Consider the following 22,525-nt stretch of genomic DNA (forward strand, 5'->3'; position numbering starts at 1 on the left):
ATCTTATGGTCAAATAAATACGAAAATCGGCTGGCAAAAAAAAATTAATTATTAGGGTGTAACCACAATAATGTGGTTGCTCCACGGTTGGATAAAATGGAATGAAGGCAAAAATATGTGAGCCGACGAAATTTCCTTAGCGTAAAACACTCATATTTGGTAGCTCTGATATGATGGCGTTCCTCTCATTTCCATTAAGGGGCTAATGCATTTGAACGCCCCCTTCGACGGCGCTGAGATGAAGTCCGCAGTAATTTTAATATTTTTTTAACTTTTTTTCTCAAATTTATTTGATAACATCATTCCACATTTTGCAAAATGAAGTGTCCTAAATCCGAAGAGAAAATTTCATTTGGGGTACCTTGGTTTTGTCCCCGGAATCGGTCTCCGCCACAGCCATGGTCCTTGCCCCCACAACTTCATAGTAGTTCCCGCGTCCCTGCTTGCCTGAGACATTCATAATACAACCTGTTTTTGTGCTATAATAAGGTGCCACAATCTCATATTCGCTTTTAAAGTAGTGATATTGGGCAAATTTGCGATTTTAGATCGGACCATTGAGGATTCAGACAGCTCTAGCTTTATTTATCAGATTGCTTCTACAGGGTGTTTCACTAAAAGTGTCAAAAAGTAAATGCCTATTAAAGTTATATAAAATATGCAAATCACGTGGTTGCGCACGTGGCTTGGTTACAAATTTTTGGACATTTATGCTTTGTCCATTTAAGATATATTTTACACTCATACGGAGCGAGGGCAGGAGGCCAAAGTTACTAGTCGTTTTTTTTCCTTATGCAGAACAAGAACAGGTTTTTTACACCTCAACAGGAGGGGTGAATTACACTTACCTTTGGTGCCATCAGAAACATTGAAACCGTATGCCGACTCTTCAGGAAACGTTTTATTCTCTCACCTCGCTACGTTCCAGATTATAAAAGGTTCAAAGGGCTTCTTGAGAGGTTTAAAAGGGTTCCTTCGATGCCGGTCGCAGTCCAAAAAAAGACGGGGTCCCCCACCTCTCGGCGGAAACCGTTGAAAAGGTCAGGGTCTTTTTGAGGGTCTTTGAAGATAACAAGAAGCTAATTTCAACATCAGAAATAGCCAAGGCCTTAAAACAGCCACTATAATGGCTGTAACCACCAGGAACTGGCTGGATTAGAAGTTCCTAGTATCATCAGGTTTTCTTTCCGTAGCCGATCTAAAATCGCCGCTGGTGCCCCTGACTCGCTACGGGCAATTATCGGGGTTACATGAGCACAGTAAATACGTATTTAGCCGCTAATTCGAATTAGGAACGCATTACCGACTCATGTAGCCACCTGCTAGTACGAATCGGCGATCCGATCCGCGGTTACATGAGCAAAGCAAATACGTATCACGATCGGATTCACCGCTAATGCGAATCAGGAGCGTACTACCGACTCATGTATCCACCTGCTAATACGAATCGGCGGTCCGAACAAAATCCGCAGGGAAAGAGGCTTAGAAGCGAATAGGACCAAGATACGTATTACAGGAACTATTTCTTTGCAAAAAGAAAGATTAAAATGCAAAATAATAGGTATTTTTTCAATTTCTTCTTTTGAAATAATATTTAAAAAAATATGTCGGTATTTTGTCTAGTTTTCAACAATAAATATAGTGAAAACCAAATAGTAAATATCCACATAATTTCAGTTGAAACATTTTTTTGACAGCACTACAGACGAATCAAGAGAGGCAATTGCCCAATGAGTCAAAGCAAGACAACTTTATGTTCAACTTTTTTTTGTTAAGTTAATTGAGAATGTTTTCAGCAGATTAAATGCAAAAAAAGACATAAGATAATAAATTTTTAATTTAGTCACCTCTATTGCTACGGAAGTGCGCCACATTTGTATGCTATTCCGTTTGTAATGCGCATCGGGCCGAGAGCCAAACTAGATCCGTTTGACGTCACTGATACGAATTTGCTCATGTAGTCGGTGCACTGAATGCGTTCTTGGGGAGCTGATGCGAATTAGCGATAGTGCGTATTTGGAACGGATCGCTCATGTAACCGAAACGTCCGAGGCACACGATTCGGGCCGTATTTCACAAGAACTATTCTTTGCTGACTGGAAGCGTCAAAATGCAAAATACTAAGCATTTTTTTTTTATTGGCTGCCTCGTAGAAAATAGCAAAAAATGTTGGTATTTTGGTTTAGTCTTTGCATGTGAAATAAAATGAATGAAATATTTTGATAGATAATTTTTTCTGACCACCCTGCTGTCGCTGCATGGCGAATCAGTGCCCACTGACAACAAGAAAACTTTGTTTTCATTTTTTGATTTCATGTTAATTTTAAATGTTTTTGAGCCTATCAAATGATATAAGTATTTAAAATTTAGCTCAGTCGTCCCGGTAAATGCCGCAACTGCGCCATGACTGCACGCTAATCCTATTCCGTTTGTGATGCGAATTACCGGCCGTCGAGGAGTCAGCCCGGGTGAGCCAAACAAGATCTGTTTGACGTAGATAAAACGAATTAGTCTCATGTAACCGGTGCCGTAGATCCGTTTGTGGGGAGCTGATGCGCATTAGCGTAGTGCGTATTTGGAACGGATCGCTCATGTAACCCCGGTAAATGTTTCGCCCACGAGCCGTCGTCTCAGAGAGCGTGCCACCGCTGCGGGCTCGGCAGTGATCGACTTGCCCCGAGTCCGCCTGGCGGTGGCTCGGCGGCAGTTCCCGTACAGAGCCGCGGCGGCTTGGAACGGCCTTAGTTTGTTGGGTGATTGACTTGTATCTTTAGCTGTATTATTTGGGTAGATTTGGGTAGCTGTTTTAATTAAACTGTAAGGGATGGTGCTAGTTGCGGGGTGTTAAAGTGTTTTGTATGTTGGGCCCTTTTTGAACTCAACCCTACCCCTGCCCTACCCCTACCCCTACCCCTACCCTACCCTATCCTACCCTACCCTACCCTACCCTACCTTAGCCTACCCTACCCTACTACCCTACCCCACCCTACCCTACCCTACCCTACATACCCTACCCTACCCTACTACTCTACCCTACCCCAACCTACTACTCTACCCTACTCTACCCTACCCCACCCTACCCTACCCTACCCTACCTTACCATACCCTACCCTACTACCCTAACCTACCCTACCCTACTCTACCTAACTCTACCCTACCTAACTCTACCCTACCCTACCCTACCGTACCATACCCTACCCTACCCTACCCTACCCTACCCTACCCCTAACCTACCCTACCCTACCCTACCTTACCCTACCCTACCCTACCCCACCCTAGTCCCTACCCTACCATACTACCCTACCCTACCCTATATACCTTACCCTACCCTACCCTACCCTTACACTACCCTACCCTACCCTACCCCTACCCTACCCTACCTTACCCTACACTACCCTACACTACCCTACCCTACCCTCCCCTTACCCTACCATACCCTACCCCTACCCTACCCTACCCTACCCTACCCTACCCTACCCTACCCCTACACTACCCTACCCCTACACTACACTACCCTACCCTACCCTACCTTACCCTACCCTACCCTACCCTACCCTACCCTACCCTACCCTACCCTACCCAACCCTACACTATACTACCACCGACAGTCCAAGTTTCAGTTAAATCGGCCCAGAAACGGCTGAGATATTGCAAAAACGAATTAATTGTATTTACTGGCGAATCCCCTTGGCGAGCGGTGCCCTGTGTCGGCCTTCGTTGTCAAAGGTCAATGACCTGCCGGCTCTGATTATTTCCACTCAGTTTTTTAAGCGAACAACTGAGCCTAAAGCACGTGCCCTCTGCTCGGCGCCGGTCGCGATTCTAATGCTATAGTTCATTTTTTTTCAAAAGGACGCTGGCTCCAAGTATGCTTTTCGAACAAGCACGTGTTTTAGCGAGCAAAACGGGCAAAAACTGAACCTGAGAAACTCGAACGTCGCCTTATTTTAACATGTGAATTATTCCCGATAAATTCCATGCCTGCGTTTTGGAACTAGACATGAGAACATTGGTGACGTCATGCTGTGGAAATTGCATTGCAATGCAATGCATAACTATCATGGAAAGAATCGCTTACTCGATTTGGGCCTCGGTAAGAGCAAAAAACGAAGTTTTCCCAAAATTCGTTGGCAATGAATGCTTTCGTACGGACATTGGGTGCTAGCTGCCACCAGTGACGTCATCATAGTATGCTCATTTTTGAAGTCACAATTTCCAGGTATTTACCGAGCACAATTTGAAATCGATCATTTTTTCGGCAAGAAATTCTTAGCCAGACGCTGAAGTTGCCAAAACTCACGTGAGAGCTTCGATAATGAACTTTGAGCCAGCGTCCTTTTGAAAAAAAAAAAAACGAACTATAACCCTATGGCGCAGATGAGCACGCGCCACGGGCGCACCCCTGGCCGCATCGTGCCCAAAATTTAATACGACCTGTTGAATTACGTGCCCCACGAGTCGTGAAAATTTCACCCTCGTGCGTCAATCGATGGCGCCGTAATATGCCTTTTAGGGAGTAACCCCGACGGCGGCGTGGGCGGCGGACTTTTTAGGATTTATAATAGTAGACTAGAGGTACAGGTTTACGCGATAACCATGTATGTTTTGATTTATATTATGTTACGGGTGCATTAGTTTGGGTGATTGACTTGTATTTTAAGATGTATTATTTGGATAGATTTGGATAGCTGTTTTTAATTAAACTGTAGGGGTTGGTGATAGGTGCGGGGTGTTCAAGTGTTTTGTATGGTAGTACTCTACCCTACCCTACCCTACCCTACCCTACCTTACCCTACCCCTTCCCTACCCTACCCTACCCTACCCTACCCCTACACTACCCTACCCTACCCTACCCTACCCTACTCCTACACTACCCTACCCTACCCTTCCCTACCCTACCCTACCTTTACACTACCCTACCCTACCCTACCCTACCCTACCCTTACACTACCCTACCCTACCCTACCCTACCCTACCCTACCCTTACACTACCCTACCCTACCCTACCCTACTCTACCCCTACCCTACAATCCCCTACCCTACCCTACCCTACCCTACCCTACCCTACAATCCCCTACCCTACCCTACCCTACCCTACCCTACCCTACCCCTACACTACCCTACCCTACCCCTACACTACCCTACCCTACCCCTACCCTACCCCTACCCTACCCTACCCTACCCCTACCCTACCCTACCCTACCCTACCCTACGCTAGCCTATAATCCCCTACCCTACCCTATCTTACCCTACCCTACCCTACAATCCCCTACCCTACCCTACCCTACCCTACCCTACACTTACCCTACCCTACCCTACCCTACCCTACTCCTACACTACCCTACCCTACACTACCCTACCTTTACACTACCCTACCTTTACACTACCCTACCCTACCCTACCCTACCCTACCCTACCCTACCCTACTTTACCCTACCCTACCCTACCCTACACTGCCACCGACAATCCAAGTTTCAGCTAAATCGGCCCAGAAACGGCTGAGATATTGCAAACACAAATTTATCGTATTTACTGGCGAATCCCTTTGGCGAGGGGTGCCCGGCGCCGGTATTCGTTGTCAAAGGTCAATGACCTTCCGGCTCTGATTATTTCCAGTCAGTTTTTAAGCGAACAACTGAGCCTAAAGCACGTGCCCTCTGCTCGGCGCCGGTCGCGGCCCCATCACGTGCACACCGCTGAACCCACCCCCTCAGGAATTTAATACGACAAATGAGTGCACGCGATCGACTTACAGCGAAAATTTCACCCCCGTAGCCCTTACCGTTCCCGAGCAATAGCCTGTTTTCGTCGATTCTAATGCTAACCCTATGGCGCACATGAGCACGCGCCTCGGGCGCACCCCCGGCCGCATCGTGCCCAAAATTTAATACGACCTGTTCATTTACGTGACCCACGAGTGGTAAAAATTTCACCATCCTGCGTCAATCGACGGCGCCGCAATAAGCGTTTTTGGGAGTAACCCCGACGGCGGCGTGGGCGTGGGCGGCGGACTTTTTAAGATTTATAATAGTAGACTAGAGGTACAGGTTTACGCGATAACTGTATGTTTTGATTTATGTTATGTTACGGGTGCATTAGTTTGGGTGATTGACTTGTATTTTTAGCTGTATTATTTGCACAGCTGGGCGCGTTCCTCGATTTTCGGTAGTGCGTTAGCGTTCCTGCGTTCCTCCGGCCGCGGTTAGTGCGTTCCTGGAATAGCGTTCCTCAATTTTTTCGCTCGGTGCGTTAGCGTTCCTGCGTTCCTGCGTCCCAAACTGTTATCCCGTATTGTATTCTGGCCCTACCAAGCAGCAAATCATACCAAAATCAGTGCAACGCAACACTGTAGCGGACAAAGTAGGCAAATCGCGCCAGTCCAACACTACAGGCGTGTTCTTCACAACCGAAGTCGTGGACAAAGAAATACCGCCGAACCACGCGGCGCGGGCCCAACCAAACACGGGGCGAATCGATCACAGAATACCCAGAATGGCGACGCGGGGCCGAAAAGCAGCTCGACATCTCTTTTCCGAATCGAATATCTGAAATACGTTTTACCAATATCATCCGTAGGGTTTTCAACAAAAATACGACCTGCTTAAAAACAATAGTTAAGTTGAAAGATGTATCTAAGTAAAAGTTATCATATTTACTTTACACATTTGATGCCTGAAACCGAATCGAATAGTGAACATCACCACTAAATCTAAACAAGCCTTCCTCGATTCGACCGACAAGTGGCGCCTCTACCGGCAAACACACGTACTCGAGTTTCAAACATTTGACACAGAGGTCATTGGCAGCAATATGATTTTTCGGGTGGTTCCGCAAGAACGCAGGAACGCTTCAAAATTTCGGGTGGTGCGTTCCTCTTACTTACGTTCCTTTGAAAAACTTTGCGTTCCTGCGTTCTTGCGTTCCTAAAAAGGGCGGTGCGTACGTACGGAAGAACGCAGGAACGCACTAAAGGAACGCACTTGCCCAGCTCTGATTATTTGGGTAGATTTGGGTAGCTGTTTTTAATTGAACTGTAAGGGATGGTGATAGTTGAGGGGTGTTCAAGTGTTTTGTATGTTGGGCCCTATTTGAACTCAACCCTACCCCTACCCTACCCCTACCCTACTACCCTACCCTACCATACCCTACTCTACCCTACCTTACCCTACCCTACCCTACCCTACCCTACCCCTACACTACCCTACCCCTACCCTACCCCTATCCTACCCTACCCTACCCTACTCTACCCTATACCCTACAATCCCCTACCCTACCCCTACCCTACCCTACCCTACCCTACCCCTACCCTACCCCTACGCGATAACTACCCTACCCTACACTACTCTACCCTACCCTACCATACCCTACCCTACCTTTACACTACCCTACCCTACCCTACCCTACCCCTACACTACACTACCCAACCCTACCCCTACCCTACCCTACCCTTACCCTACCCCTACCCTACCCTACCCCTACCCTACCCTACCCCTACACTACCCTACCCTACCCACCCTACCCTACCCCTACCCTACCCCTACCCTACCCTACCCTACCCTACCCTATTCTACCCCTACACTACCCTGTACCCTACCCTACCCCCACCCCTACCCCTAAACTACCCTACCCTACCCTACCACTACCCCTACCTACCCCTACCCCTACCCTACCCTACCCTACCCTACGCTACCCTACCCTACCCCTACACTGCCACCGACAGGCGACAGTCCAAGCTTCAGCTAAATCGGCCCAGAAACGGCTGAGATATTGCAAACACAAATTTATCGTATTTAATGGCGAATCCCCTTGGCGAGGGGTGCCCGGCGCCGGTATTCGTTGTCAAAGGTCAATGACCTTCCGGCTCTGATTATTTCCAGTCAGTTTTTAAGCGAACAACTGAGCCTAAAGCACGTGCCCTCTGCTCGGCGCCGGTCGCGGCCCCATCACGTGCACACCGCTGAACCCACCCCCTCAAGAATTTAATACGACAAATGAGTGCACGCGATCGACTTACAGCGAAAATTTCACCCCCGTAGCCCTTACCGTTCCCGAGCAATAGCCTGTTTTTGCCGATTCTAATGCTAACCCTATGGCGCACATGAGCACGCGCCACGGGCGCACCCCCGGCCGCATCGTGCCCAAAATTTAATACGACCTGTTCATTTACGTGACCCACGAGTGGTAAAAATTTCACCATCCTGCGTCAATCGACGGCGCCGCAATACGCCTTTTAGGGAGTAACCCCGACGGCGGCGTGGGCGTGGGCGGCGGACTTTTTAAGATTTATAATAGTAGACTAGAGGTACAAGTTTACGCGATAACTGTATGTTTTGATATGTATGATTAACGGATGCATTAGTTTGGGTGTAGAAACTTGCATTTTTATTGGTATTATTTGTGAAGAACTGGGTAACTGCTTTTAATCTACTATTATAAATCTTAAAAAGTCCGCCGCCGCCGTCGGGGTTACTCCCTAAAAGGCTTATTAAGGCGCCGTCGATTGACGCACGAGGGTGAAATTTTCACGACTAGTGGGTCACGTCATTCAACAGGTCGTATTAAATTTTGGGCACGATGCGGCCGGGGGTGCGCCCGTGGCGCGTGCTCATGTGCGCCATAGGGTTAGCATTAGAATCGGCAAAAACAGGCTATTGCTCGGGAACGGTAAGGGCTACGGGGGTGAAATTTTCACGCCAAGTCAGGCGCGTGCACTCATTTGTCGTATTAAATTTTCGAGGGTGTGGGCAGGGGGCGACACGGCTATTCGCGCAATGTATTCAGTTATGGGCCGCGCGGGGCCTCGCGATGACGCGGCTGGAGGCAACTGCTCAGCGCGCTAGGATACTTCTGGCGGGGCCGGGCACTGAACGGTGTGCAATGAATGGGTTATGGGCGGGCAGACAGAGATGAGGTATTGAATTTGAATTGACATCAGCAATCGGGTGGGGAAGGAGAACGTTTCTAATCGAGCTTGGGATGGGGAAAGCCGAAAATGTCACGATCGGCTCAAAGCTCCGACAGAGCCGGGTGCCGTACCATGTGTAGTATATTTAGGCGGGCAGACAGAGATGAGTTATTGGATTTAAATTCACCTTACCATCGGTTTCTGGTGGGGTTTGAAAACGTTTTTAGTCAAGCTCGGGGTGGGGCAACCCACTGGCGGATCCAGGGGAAGGCATTTGGGGCAAATGTCTTCCCCGTCCCCGACAACGGGGGCAGCGCCCTAAATCGCTTTTCGAGAATATAAGAAAACTTCACAACTTTTCTGAGGAAATGTTGGTCAATCACACTGCTGTCATTCACACTGCACAGCAGTGTGCAAGGAATCGAAGCCCCCGCAGTGTCCAAGACCGCTTCCTGGATCCGCCAGTTGTGAATATTAAGTCACGGTCGATACCGAGCTTCGGCGGGATCAGGCGCTGTATAGTGTATACGTTGTACCTGCAATGAAGAGGTGGACACTGGACAGACAACTAACCCCACATCCTACTGGTATACCCGTGCTTCTGTGGGTGAACCACTGATAACAATGGTGGTATGCAACCACATTAAAATATCCCCTCGGCTCCCGGCGAGTCCCGCAACGTTCCAACGCCCCTCCGTTATGCATTCGCCTTATGTGTCCGCCGAGCCGGCTTGCCTCCAATGACGTCATCGGCCGGCTGGCGGCGTTCAAGGTCAAACGGCTGGTGTCCTTACCTGGAGTTCTATAGCCTTGGGTGTGGGTTCGGCGGTGTGCACGTGGTGGGGCCGCGACCGGCGCCGAGCAAAAGGCTCGTACTTTAGGCTCAGTTGTTCGCTTAAAAACTGACTGGAAATAATCAGAGCCGGGAGGTCGTTGACCTTTGGCAATGAATACCGACGCCGGGCACCGCTCGCCAAGAGGATTTGCCAGTAAATACAATTAATTTATTTTTGCAATATCTCAGCCGTTTCTGGGCCGATTTAGCTGAAACTTGGACTGTCGGTGGTCGTGTAGGGTAGTGTAGTGTTGGGTAGGGTAGGGTAGGGTAGGGTAGGGTAGGTTAGGGTAGGGTAGGGTAGGGCAGGGTAGGGTAGGGGATTGTAGGGTAGGGTAGGGTAGTGTAGGGGTAGGGTAGGGTAGGGTAGTGTAGGGGTAGGGTAGTGTAGGGTAGGGTAGTGTAGGGGTAGGGTAGGGTAGTGTAGGGGTAGGGTAGGGTAGGGTAGGGTAGGGTAGGGTAGTGTAGGGTAGTGTAGGGTAGTAAAGGGTAGGGGTAGGGTAGGGTAGGTTAGGGTAGGGTAGGGTAAGGTAGGGTAGGGTAGGGTAGTGTAAGGGTAGGGTAGGGTAGGGGTAGGGTAGGGTAGGGTAGGGTAGGGTAGGATATGGTAGGGTAGGGTAGGGTAGGGTTGAATTGAGTAACATCCTAACTTACAAAGGGCTCGAACAACTCGCATGCATCACCATCATACTTAACAGTTCAATTAAAAGCAGTTACCCAGTTCTTCACAAATAATACCAATAAAAATGCAAGTTTCTACACCCAAACTAATGCATCCGTTAATCATACATATAAAAACATACAGTTATCGCGTAAACTTGTACCTCTAGTTGAACTGTTAAGTATGATGGTGATGCATGCGAGTTGTTCGAGCCCTTTGTAAGTTAGGATGTTACTCAATTCAACCCTACCCTACCCTACCCTACCCTACCATATCCTACCCTACCCTACCCTACCCTACCCTACCCTACCCTACCCCTACCCTACCCTACCCTTACACTACCCTACCCTACCCTACCTTACCTTACCCTACCCTACCCTAACCTACCCTACCCTACCCCTACCCTTTACTACCCTACACTACCCTACACTACCCTACCCTACCCTACCCTACCCCTACACTACCCTACCCTTCCCTACCCCTACACTACCTTACCCTACACTACCCTACCCCTACACTACCCTACCCTACCCTACCCTACCCTTACACTACCCTACCTTACCTTACCCTACCCTAACCTACCCTACCCTACCCCTACCCTTTACTACCCTACACTACCCTACACTACCCTACCCTACCCTACCCCTACACTACCCTCCCCTACCCTACCCCTACACTACCCTACCTTACCCCTACACTACCCTACCCTACACTACCCTACCCCTACACTACCCTACCCTACCCTACCCCTACCCTACCCTACCCTACCCTACAATCCCCTACCCTACCCTGCCCTACCCTACCCTACCCTAACCTACCCTACCCTACCCTACCCCTACCCTATACTACCCTACCCTACCCTACCCAACACTACACTACCCTACACGACCACCGACAGTCCAAGTTTCAGCTAAATCGGCCCAGAAACGGCTGAGATATTGCAAAAATAAATTAATTGTATTTACTGGCAAATCCTCTTGGCGAGCGGTGCCCGGCGTCGGTATTCATTGCCAAAGGTCAACGACCTCCCGGCTCTGATTATTTCCAGTCAGTTTTTAAGCGAACAACTGAGCCTAAAGTACGAGCCTTTTGCTCGGCGCCGGTCGCGGCCCCACCACGTGCACACCGCCGAACCCACACCCAAGGCTATAGAACTCCAGGTAAGGACACCAGCCGTTTGACCTTGAACGCCGCCAGCCGGCCGATGACGTCATTGGAGGCAAGCCGGCTCGGCGGACACATAAGGCGAATGCATAACGGAGGGGCGTTGGAACGTTGCGGGACTCGCCGGGAGCCGAGGGGATATTTTAATGTGGTTGCATACCACCATTGTTATGTTGATTGATCTACAGACTGCATTCTTTTAAACCTCGATGTATCCTTGGCTTGAATGGTGCATACATTCGTAGAACGATCACCCCGTCCGACGTCCGTGGTCGAAGCTGTGTATGTATCTAAAGACACTAAGACGGGTGCAATAACGGCGACCCGATCCCGTCTCTGGCGAATCTAGAGGGGTCGTAAGGACCCAGACCGAATCTGACCGTCTATTTTTTTAGGGAAACGGAGTGGGTGAATTGACAACCGATGATTTAAGAGATGATGAGCAGGAAGGGATCCCGTCGTAGATTGTTGTTTGACAGACAACACATGTTCTACTGGGCGTATAACCATCAGAGGTAATGCCTGAACGTACGCAAGCATAATTGGTCTGTCGTTTCTTTAGGAATATAAAATCGTAATGGAGATCATTGAGGATATGACCTCTACATTACGGGAATTCACTAATTACATATAGGCCCATAGGGGCACCGCCGGAGCTGTTGTTTTACCATCGGTCCCAGGCAACTCCAGGGAGCTGCAGTACACGGTGGCCAAAACGGCCACCTCGTCGGCTCGCAGGTCCTGTGGGATTCCGTGATGCTTCAGTGGTTCACCCACAGAAGCACGGGTATACCAGTAGGATGTGGGGTTAGCTGTCTGTCCAGTGTCCACCTCTTCATTGCAGGTACAACGTATACACTATACAGCGCCTGATCCCGCCGAAGCTCGGTATCGACCGTGACTTAATATTCACAACTGGCGGATCCAGGAAGCGGTCTTGGACACTGCGGGGGCTTCGATTCCTTGCACACTGCTGTGCAGTGTGAATGACAGCAGTGTGATTGACCAACATTTCCTCAGAAAAGTTGTGAAGTTTTCTTATATTCTCGAAAAGCGATTTAGGGCGCTGCCCCCGTTGTCGGGGACGGGGAAAACATTTGCCCCAAATGCCTTCCCCTGGATCCGCCAGTGGGTTGCCCCACCCCGAGCTTGACTAAAAACGTTTTCAAACCCCACCAGAAACCGATGGTAAGGTGAATTTAAATCCAATAACTCATCTCTGTCTGCCCGCCTAAATATACTACACATGGTACGGCACCCGGCTCTGTCGGAGCTTTGAGCCGATCGTGACGTTTTCGGCTTTCCCCATCCCAAGCTCGATTAGAAACGTTCTCCTTCCCCACCCGATTGCTGATGTCAATTCAAATTCAATACCTCATCTCTGTCTGCCCGCCCATAACCCATTCATTGCACACCGTTCAGTGCCCGGCCCCGCCAGAAGTATCCTAGCGCGCTGAGCAGTTGCCTCCAGCCGCGTCATCGCGAGGCCCCGCGCGGCCCATAACTGAATACATTGCGCGAATAGCCGTGTCGCCCCCTGCCCACACCCTCGAAAATTTAATACGACAAATGAGTGCACGCGCCTGACTTGGCGTGAAAATTTCACCCCCGTAGCCCTTACCGTTCCCGAGCAATAGCCTGTTTTTGCCGATTCTAATGCTAACCCTATGGCGCACATGAGCACGCGCCACGGGCGCACCCCCGGCCGCATCGTGCCCAAAATTTAATACGACCTGTTGAATGACGTGACCCACTAGTCGTGAAAATTTCACCCTGGTGCGTCAATCGACGGCGCCTTAATAAGCCTTTTAGGGAGTAACCCCGACGGCGGCGGCGGACTTTTTAAGATTTATAATAGTAGATACAGGTTTACACGATAACTGTATGTTTTGATTTATGTTATGTTACGCGTGCATTCATTTGGATGATTGACTTGTATTTTTAGCTGTATTATTTGGGTAGATTTGGGTAGCTGTTTTTAATTGAACTGTAAGGGATGGTGATAGTTGCGGGGTGTTCAAGTGTTTTGTATGTTGGGCCCTTTTTGAACTCAACCCTACCCCCTACCCTACCCTACCCTACTACCCTACCCTACCCTACCCTACCCTACCCTACTACCTTACCCTACCCTACCCTACCTTACTATCCTACCCTACTCTACCCTACCCTACCCTACCCTACTACCCTAACCTACCCTACAATCCCCTACCCTACCTAACTCTACCCTACCCTACGCTACCCTACCCTACCCTACCCTACCCTACCCTACCCTACCCTACCCTACCCTAGTCCCTACCCTACCTTACTACCCTACCCCAGGGCCTCGTCTAAGGAATTTTCACTGGGGGGGCCAGAGCCTGAAGGAGCCAAACCTAAGGTACCCCCAAATCCTGTTTTCTCACCGGATTTAGACCACTTGTTTTTCATCACAGCCCTGACACCATGATTTTTTTTTAACTAAAGGAAAAAATAATAGGGCATCCGACCCATGGTGTTGAGCGTTTTTGAGTGGCAGTGCCTTGTCTAAGGAATTTACATGCCGAGCCTTATGTCGGGGGCCCACACGCATAGACTGAGCGCTTGACTCTGAGCTCTGCCGAGTTCTGAGGGCTAACACCAGCTTCTGGGCCCACGCCGGCCTCTATGGTACCCCACACTGGCTTTATATGATCCATACCAGGCTTTAAGGATCAAGCTGAGTGGAGACAGTATTTTCCCACTAGGGCCCCCTCAGACGAGTGTAATGCGTACGTATCAACTTGGAGACTGATGGCTTCTCAGGTGGATTCTCCGTAAGTCGTAATCGCCGTGGATCTCCGACACAACCTTAAGGTTGTCAGAGGCTATAGATTAAACAAAAAATGAAGATTTCCCCGTGTTGTAGTGCAATTTGAGGCCCGCTGGGACCCTACAGGCTGGTATTTGGCTGGCATTTGCCCACCGGGACTCCACGCCGACTTCTTTAGATAATCCAGCGACAGACCACCAATCTGCGCCTACGTAGGTACGACCACCACGGGATCCTGCTTCATTACGACTAGGAGCTACTCTAGCCGCACACCGGTGACCGTCCAGCCAGAAGCTGGACGCCGCATAGTGAGGACGACGATAGGCAAAAACAAGAGATTGACGCCCCGAGGACAGAAACAACAGATTGATACGTAAAGGAGAATTTTTTGTCGGTAGAGCGTTGGACTCCGCGTGGTGAGGGCATGCGTCCCGGTTATAACAGTCCGGGTTCGAAGCGCGACAGAGTCGCTTGATGTTTATGAGCCTCCTGGCGAGTATGGTTACGGTTGGTGGCAGGCCGTAACCAGTCGAAGTCAGTGAGGGGACCGGCCGTGCGCGGCTATGTGCATACGTAAAACTTTGGGCTCTAAATTCTGCCATAGATCAGGAATTGCGCGATTGGAGGGTAGAGGGCAGGGCCAACGCAACAAGATCGGCTTAGCGGGGGCTCTGTCCTTGTGAATCCTTCCATTCAAAAGGTTGGGACTAAATCTATAAAAAAAGAATATCCGAGACACGGAGTTGGGCGCCAAGACGAAATGTAACGTATTGCTGAGCGGAAAAAAAAATGGTTAAGGTCAGGTAAACAAAATAAACACTTGATAACAGGCCTAAGTAATCGGCTAGGTATCAATGTGCTCACATTGCATCCATGTTTCGTTTACACATTTGCTTTTATGTGCACTGACGCCTCGACCTAAAAATTCGTTTGCCTTTTGGCTATTGCCGGCCCCCCCAGTAGTGACTTTTTGCCCTGACTGGGGGGGCCAGGCCGATGACTGCGGGGGTTTGGCCCCCCCAGTTAACATGTTAGACGAGGCCTTGCCCTACCCTACCTTACCCTACCCTACTCTACCCTACCCTACGCTACCCTACAATCCCCTACCCTACCCTACCCTAACCTACCATACCCTACCCTACCCTACCCGACCCTACCCTACCCTACCCTACCCTACCCTAACCTACCATACCCTACCCTACCCCTACCCTACCCTACCCTACCCCTACCCTACCCTACCCCTACCCTACCCTACCCCTACCCCTACACTACCCTACACTACACTACCCTAAACTACCACCGACAGTCCAAGTTTGAGCTAAATCGGCCCAGAAACGGCTGAGATATTGCAAAAACAAATTTATTGTATTTACTGGCGAATCCACTTGGCGAGCGGTGCCTTGTGTCGGCCTTCGTTGTCTGATTATTTTCACTCAGGTTTTTAAGCGAACAACTGAGCCTAAAGCACGAGCGTTTTGCTCGGCGCCGACCGCGGCCCCACCACGTGCACACCGCTGAACCCACACCGTCGAAAATTTAATACGACAAATGAGTGCACGCGATCGACTTGGCGTGAAAATTTCACCCCCGTAGCCCTTACCGTTCCCGAGCAATAGCCTGTTTTTGCCGATTCTAATGCTAACCCTATGGCGCACATGAGCACGCGCCACGGGCGCACCCCCGGCCGCATCGTGCCCAAAATTTAATACGACCTGTTGAATGACGTGACCCACGAGTCGTGAAAATTTCACCCTCCTGCATGAATCGACGGCGCTGCAATAAGCCTTTTTGGGAGTAACCGGCGGCGGACTTTTTAAGATTTATAAATAAGTAGACTAGAGGTACAAGTTTACGCGATAACTGTATGTTTTGATATGTATGATTAACGGATGCATTAGTTTGGGTGTAGAAACTTGCATTTTTATTGGTATTATTTGTGAAGAACTGGGTAACTGCTTTTAATTGAACTGTTAAGTATGATGGTGATGCATGCGAGTTGTTCGAGCCCTTTGTAAGTTAGGATGTTACTCAATTCAACCCTACCCTACCCTACCCTACCATATCCTACCCTACCCTACCCTACCCTACCCTACCCTACCCTTACACTACCCTACCCTACCCTACCCTACCTTACCTTACCTTACCCTACCCTACCCCTACACTACCCTAACCTACCCTACCCTACCCCTACCCTTTACTACCCTACACTACCCTACACTACCCTACCCTACCCTACCCCTACACTACCCTACCCTACCCTACCCTACCCCTACACTACCCTACCCTACCCTACCCTACCCCTACACTACCCTACTCTACCCTACCCCTACACTACCCTACCCTACCCTACAATCCCCTACCCTACCCTGCCCTACCCTACCCTACCCTACCCCTACCCTACACTACCCTACCCTACCCTACCCAACACTACACTACCCTACACGACCACCGACAGTCCAAGTTTCAGCTAAATCGGCCCAGAAACGGCTGAGATATCGCAAAAATAAATTAATTGTATTTACTGGCAAATCCTCTTGGCGAGCGGTGCCCGGCGTCGGTATTCATTGCCAAAGGTCAACGACCTCCCGGCTCTGATTATTTCCAGTCAGTTTTTAAGCGAACAACTGAGCCTAAAGCACGAGCCTTTTGCTCGGCGCCGGTCGCGGCCCCACCACGTGCACACCGCCGAACCCACACCCAAGGCTATAGAACTCCAGGTAAGGACACCAGCCGTTTGACCTTGAACGCCGCCAGCCGGCCGATGACGTCATTGGAGGCAAGCCGGCTCGGCGGACACATAAGGCGAATGCATAACGGAGGGGCGTTGGAACGTTGCGGGACTCGCCGGGAGCCGAGGAGATATTTTAATGTGGTTGCATACCACCATTGTTATGTTGATTGATCTACAGACTGCATTCTTTTAAACCTCGATGTATCCTTGGCTTGAATGGTGCATACATTCGTAGAACGATCACCCCGTCCGACGTCCGTGGTCGAAGCTGTCTATGTATCTAAAGACACCAAGACGGGTGCAATAACGGCGACCCGATCCCGTCTCAGGCGAATCTAGAGGGGTCGTAAGGACCCAGACCGAATCTGACCGTCTATTTTTTAGGGAAACGGAGTGGGTGAATTGACAACCGATGATTTAAGAGATGATGAGAAGGAAGGGATCCCGTCGTAGATTGTTGTTTGACAGACAACACATGTTCTACTGGGCGTATAACCATCAGAGGTAATGCCTGAACGTACGCAAGCATAATTGGTCTGTCGTTTCTTTAGGAATATAAAATCGTAATGGAGATCATTGAGGATATGACCTCTACATTACGGGAATTCACTAATTACATATAGGCCCATAGGGGCACCGCCGGAGCTGTTGTTTTACCATCGGTCCCAGGCAACTCCAGGGAGCTGCAGTACACGGTGGCCAAAACGGCCACCTCGTCGGCTCGCAGGTCCTGTGGGATTCCGTGATGCTTCAGTGGTTCACCCACAGAAGCACGGGTATACCAGTAGGATGTGGGGTTAGTTGTCTGTCCAGTGTCCACCTCTTCATTGCAGGTACAACGTATACACTATACAGCGCCTGATCCCGCCGAAGCTCGGTATCGACCGTGACTTAATATTCACAACTGGCGGATCCAGGAAGCGGTCTTGGACACTGCGGGGGCTTCGATTCCTTGCACACTGCTGTGCAGTGTGAATGACAGCAGTGTGATTAACCAACATTTCCCTGGGCGCAAAATGACCTTAGCAGTCGGCGCGCCCTAAAGCCTCAATCAACAAACAAACAATCAGAATAGTTGTGAAGTTTTCTTTTATTCTCGAAAAGCGATTTCGGGCGCTGCCCCGGTTGTGGGGAAGACATTTGCCCCAAATGCCTTCCCCTGGATCCGCCAGTGGGTTGCCCCACCCCGAGCTTGACTAAAAACGTTTCAAACCCCACCAGAAACCGATGGTAAGGTGAATTTAAATCCAATAACTCATCTCTGTCTGCCCGCCTAAATATACTACACATGGTATGGCACCCGGCTCTGTCGGAGCTTTGAGCCGATCGTGACATTTTCGGCTTTCCCCATCCCAAGCTCGATTAGAAACGTTCTCCTTCCCCACCCGATTGCTGATGTCAATTCAAATTCAATACCTCATCTCTGTCTGCCCGCCCATAACCCATTCATTGCACGCCGTTCAGCGCCCGGCCCCGCCAGAAGTATCCTAGCGCGCTGAGCAGTTGCCTCCAGCCGCGTCATCGCGAGGCCCCGCGCGGCCCATAACTGAATACATTGCGCGAATAGCCGTGTCGCCCCCCCCCCTGCCCACACCCTCGAAAATTTAATACGACAAATGAGTGCACGCGCCTGACGTGGCGTGAAAATTTCAGCCCCGTAGCCCTTACCGTTCCCGAGCAATAGCCTGTTTTTGCCGATTCTAATGCTAACCCTATGGCGCACATGAGCACGCGCCACGGGCGCACCCCTGGCCGCATCGTGCCCAAAATTTAATACGACCTGTTGAATGACGTGACCCACTAGTCGTGAAAATTTCACCCTCGTGCGTCAATCGACGGCGCCTTAATAAGCCTTTTAGGGAGTAACCCCGACGGCGGCGGCGGACTTTTTAAGATTTATAATAGTAGATAGATAAGATTTATAATAGTAGATATAGAATAGATATTTAGTGTGTACCGTTGTTATGCTCAACCGATTAGTGTGTGTATGTGACAATTGTGTATTATTTTGTTGTATGTAGGATGCACATCGGCATTAGTGTGCATACCCTACAAACGATGTGTATTTTACATTTACGTGTACAACTGTATGTTATGTATGTTGCATACGCCTGGCACTAGACGATCGGTCTATCGAATAGTTTGCCCTTAAAAGTAGCGCCTTGCCTAAAATATCACGGTCTTAGGATTTTGAAAAATGGCAGACATGGATTATTCACAGGATCGTCTTTAATTGCTGTAACGTTGGTTTGATAAAGGCCAGTGGCCGAAAGCTCACCGTATTTTTTTTTAAATACATTATTCGGCTTTTTGCATCTTTAATGTCGAGGAAAAGGTCAATTTCTTTTACTTAGGGGAGACCCGGGAGGTATGGGCCCCCTGGAGGTATGGGCCATCGCAATTTTGAAGAAGTGTTGCGTATTTTTACACATTTGACCGCGTAAACTGGTAGCAGCCATTCCGTTATACAACCCACGTGATTTTCAAAATCTTCCTCAGTCTTCTTTGGCAATGAGCGGCGATAAAGCGTTTTTGCCCTCTTCCAGTAAAATACTGTACATACAGAAAATTCGTGATAAATTTGAACCAGGCTCGTTTTATGATGTCAGACCAATGCTAACATAAAGTTTAAAGCATGCAACTTAAGACTGGATAGACAATTTGAAGCTTTCTTGCAAAATTATGAGCTGAGATGCTATGCAAATTTTGACGTCCTAACCGGGAGGTTCGAGCCACCCACCCCCGTTGAGCCTAATTCAATAAAAAGATGCTTTCATTGAGTGTCATCTTCAAGAAGTTTTATTTTTGTCGCGCAAGGTTGAAAATTTAACTTCAAATTTCATTCGAACAGAAAAAAATATTATTTTTTATTTCATGGTGCATGATTGAGTTTACCAAAATACATATATGCCCAAGAGACCTCCATGAAGTAAGCTGTTGGCCGCTTATGCGGTTCCTGGGCTCTAAGAGAGATCAATGTAGATACCAGTTACGAGTATTTTCTCATTGTCGAGAAAATAATATGAAACATGGCATCGGCCCATACCTCCCGGGCCATGGCCCATACCTCCCGGTGTATTTTTATGGATCGAAAAAGCACATTATTTATTGAAAGTTATCTCAAGGCAAAATAGTTGGTCCCAGATGCCTAATATCAGGCACACTTTGCAGGCGAAAGGCAATTTCACGTGCACAGAGTGAAAAACCGGGCTAGCCACTGCCCACTGGAAGAAAATTGCCTTTCCACAAAACCGGCCCATACCTCCCGGGTCTCCCCTATGTAATAGTGTGAATTGACACTCATTTCGACACATGAGATAACAATATACAGGTACTGATAGCATGCACTGCAAACAAGTATAAAAGCCCACAAATATTATTATGCAGTGTTTGCAAGCTCCCAAATAATACCAACACATAAAAATGTTGGTACACTTACAAATATCACACAACATATCGCATCAAATAAGTACCGTAATGAATAAATAAGCAACAGGCAACAGCGACATAGTAGTGTGCATATGCAATATGCATCTGTGTTCATGCACGCATGCATATGTGCTGTTTGTGCATTTGTATTTACCGAGTGTATGCAACATCGGGTACATATATGCAGAATATACTGCTGCCTATGAAGACTACATATATTTGCTCTTATTGCATTTGGGTACACCAATGCTACTGGTATACGTACATCTGTGAATAGTTGATCAACGGAGCCAATGGAATTAGATTATAAGGGAGCGTAAACTGTACTTACGGTTCATTTAGATGACGTTGAAAACCCTGAAAACGACATTTCTTACGCGACCTGTTGCCTTTTCTAATAAAATGACGTCTTTTTCTAAAAATGTCAAAAATTGATATTACACTTTGTTTGAGAGCAATGAATTAACTAAAATCTTAATATAAAATCCTAATTTTTAATGACTTTTTGTAATGATACCAAAAAAATAATTGCTACTTCTTTGTTATTGACGTCATTAAAAACTCCAACAAACTTTTAGATTGAAAGTGGCGATTGTGGCTCACACGTCCATGGTGATTTGAACGCAGCTTGAAGAAAAATGAAAAATCAAATTGGAAAAATCAAAATAGATGAATGATGTTTTTCTTTCTTGTCTTGGATGCTCACTAGTGTTTTCATGCCTTGCATATCCAATTAATTTGAGACTTGCTCAGAAGGTTGCTTCAAGCCTGGCATATCACATCCCAGAAAATATGCAAGGTAAGAAAGAGCAAGAGTTTTAACTATCAGGACAGTCACTGTTTGACAGTTCATCAACTTCACTTTCATTTTCCATAACATTGATAATGAAAAGTACCAGGGTCTGTTGTTCTGTCCCACAACCATGCTTCAGGATTTGGCATTAGATGTCGACACTACTTCTATTCTGGTTCGTTGTTTATATTTTCTGTTCATGTAGGTACCTACCCATCTTTGACTTCTTAACCCCTTGCAAGGGCTTTATATACTATTTGGCTGCATTTCATTAAAAGTAGGTATCCACGGCCGGCCGACGGCTGGCTGCCCACAGTTTGCCACGGCTGTGGGCGGCTGTGGCTGTGGAGCCACGGCTGCGGGGCGGCTAGGCTGTGGAAAATTGCAGCCGTGCAGAACTCTATTATAAGACCATCAGGTACGGTTTAGGTCACTTTCTGGTGGAGGTCAGGTCAAGGTCAGGTAAAAAAGGTCAAATTTCATAGTTGATAGTTTTGCATAAAATGGGTATTGATTTGTATTAATGTTTGCCAGTGCTCTGGCGAAGAACATGATTGACACGATTATATGAAAGAAAAACATTGACCCTTTTCCTCGAATATATAGCAAAATTAATGCCAAGTTACCTTTTTATTTACGTGATATTTCGGCCAACAGACCATTATCAAACGAAAGAAAGAACAATAAAAAAAAGAAAAAAAGAAAGAACAAAAGAACTATCCAACAAGAACAATCCAAGAACGGCCATTGTTCTTTCTTTCGTTTGATAATGGTCTGTTGGCCGAAATATAACGTAAATTAAAAGGTAATTTGGCATTAATTTTGCTATATATTCGAGGAATAAGGTCAATGTTTTTCTTTCATATAATCGGGTATTGATTCGATGCAGCTCGTCACGGGGAGTCTAATGGTGGTCTTTGTTTTGCGCTACGAGGTCTAGAATCGCTAAGAAATGAGTTTGAAAATTTGACGTCATCAATTTTGAACAGTTTTTTTTTTTCGCTATAACTTGGCCAAAAAAGGTATCGATCTCAAATTTGGTATGTGGATAGAAAGCGGTAGGGACTCGGGTTGCGGCGGTGACTTCGAACTGTGTGATTCTGCGCGGCTAGCCGACTGTCATCGCTTCACTGTTGGCCACGGACATAGCGGGCAGGTTGTCGGATTAGCCAGTGTTGATTGCTGACGGTGTGACGGCGATGGGTTGTTGGCTGGTGAC

At 48.2% G+C, this 22,525-nt stretch overlaps 1 protein-coding gene across 2 annotated transcripts in view; it reads left to right on the forward strand.

Annotated features, from left to right (window-relative positions):
* Positions 1-22,525, forward strand: part of LOC122388177 (probable methylmalonate-semialdehyde dehydrogenase [acylating], mitochondrial) — a 268,791-nt gene that overhangs the window by 211,991 nt on the left and 34,275 nt on the right. The window lies entirely within an intron of this gene.

This window comes from Amphibalanus amphitrite, unplaced genomic scaffold (genome assembly GCF_019059575.1).
Source record: "Amphibalanus amphitrite isolate SeventyFive unplaced genomic scaffold, NRLGWU_Aamphi_draft 000312F_arrow, whole genome shotgun sequence".
NCBI lineage: Eukaryota > Metazoa > Arthropoda > Thecostraca > Balanomorpha > Balanidae > Amphibalanus > Amphibalanus amphitrite.